This window comes from Charadrius vociferus, unplaced genomic scaffold, assembly GCF_000708025.1.
Source record: "Charadrius vociferus isolate BGI_N301 unplaced genomic scaffold, ASM70802v2 scaffold32, whole genome shotgun sequence".
Lineage (NCBI taxonomy): Eukaryota > Metazoa > Chordata > Aves > Charadriiformes > Charadriidae > Charadrius > Charadrius vociferus.
Genome location: NW_009647856.1, coordinates 12,574,253 through 12,575,986, shown reverse-complemented (window position 1 = coordinate 12,575,986; position 1,734 = coordinate 12,574,253). Strand labels below are relative to the sequence as shown.

Sequence of the window (1,734 nt, the reverse complement as noted above, 5' to 3'; positions counted from 1 at the left end):
TTTAAAGCCTGTAATATTTGTTTTAACAGTTTAGTCCAGCACTGAAGCCAGTAGCTTCCTGGCTGCCGCTATTAGTACATGTAATATCCATCCCTCCGGTGCACAAATGTCCACGCCGTGGTGGATGCCCGATAGCACTGCACTGTCTCAGTAGCCAGGCCAAAGACTACAGGTTTTTCCATTAATTCCTTAACTTTCTCCCCTTCTTTTTCAGCCAGTGCTTAGTAGTTTTCTAAGTGGGGATTGCTGCAAGATGCAATTATTACTGGAAACAACCCAAATCTGTCAAAGCTTAGCCACAAGGAGTTTGTCTGAACCCTGTAGAGCAGCTTAATTTTGGACAAGAGTTGGAGCTTAAAGCAAACGGGGAACGTGATTGAGCACAGCTGCTTGTGCTGAGTTAAAATTCATTATTCAGTCTGGACAGATCATTTAGGAAAGATGCTCGATGCCTCATTGTTATTGCTCTGTGGTCCTGATTCACTGCTGATAATTGTAACAGGCTCTAAGAAGAAAACACAATGTGTCCTAATTAGATGCTTCACTGGGTTCCATTCCATCCTAAAAGTCTATAAAAGCTGTGAGAGCAGGTGGGTGGCAGAGATCACTGATTTGTTTGGGTGAAGGGTCTTCAGGGATCTTTTGATGGGTTTTTTTTTTTGTTTGCTCTTCTGTCAGCTGAACCAAGGCAGGCCTGTCTTCAGGTATGACAAGCAGAGGATGAGCTTGAAGGGGTGATGGTTACTTATTGAAATTGTACATTTTAGGGGACTGTTATGTATCCTCCTTCTCAAGATGAAGCTTAGAGATTACCAAAACACTGTTGTATTGCATACAAAAATTTATTTTTGAAACCTTTCTGGTTCAGTCAGCCTGAGATGTTCTACACGTGTCTCACAACCAGCTCCTTTGTTCAGGGTCCTGATCTTTTGCTGTTCCTTTCATCTTTTTCGTTCGTTATGTGGTCCTGTGTCTCACTGAAGGAAAGAATCCACCTCTGGCACTGTGCTTGGCTCTTGCTGTGCATCGAATCCAGGCAAGCTTGGAATTACTTTTTGATCACTTGTCAGCTAAGACTGCAGTTGCAGTTGTCCAACAAGAATATTGCTGTTTAGATTTTCCTGGACTGAATCAGGCTTTTTGCCTATTCCAGTTGAGGTCTGAGCTTGAATTGTCCTCCCTGCTTTTATTTGCATCAACTTTTAGGGAAGAGGGTGGGTAGGCAGAGGGCTTCCTTTTGGGAAGGGCTGCGTCTGCCAGCTGTCAAGCTCAACCTGTGGGATCTTGGATGGGTTCCCTGCTGCACTCCCTCCAGGTGCAAATGCCTTTATATATAAGCAGACTTTTACTTGCTGTATCAGACCTGCCTTGCTTAATGTTTGGGAACCCCAGGGGTGTTCAAGGTGAAAGAGCCTAGTTGATATACAAGGTGCCAGGAGCAAATGAGAAGGAACAGCGAGAAGGTTTGTGTGGGAAGGAGAGCAAATGATTACTTTTCTTCTTTGTTCACACCAGGCAGCTTTAAATATAAACATTTTGGAACTGTTTCCTAAATGAAATCTGCCATACAGAGTGACAGAAGGGGGAATTTGTAAGATATCTCAGAAATAGGTTTTATGGAAGGCTGATTGTCATGTGTTGACGTGCAGGCCGGTCTCCTTAGGCAGGTGTGGTCCAGGGACTAGAGTGGACATGAATGAGATGGTGACACACAAAGGCTCTCCCCATTCCTGC

The 1,734-nt window shown here is 44.1% G+C and overlaps 1 protein-coding gene across 1 annotated transcript in view; it reads left to right on the top strand.

The window, feature by feature from the left end:
• Positions 1-1,734, top strand: part of KLHDC10 (kelch domain containing 10) — a 22,334-nt gene that overhangs the window by 11,905 nt on the left and 8,695 nt on the right. The gene's annotated exons all lie outside the window — the stretch shown is intronic.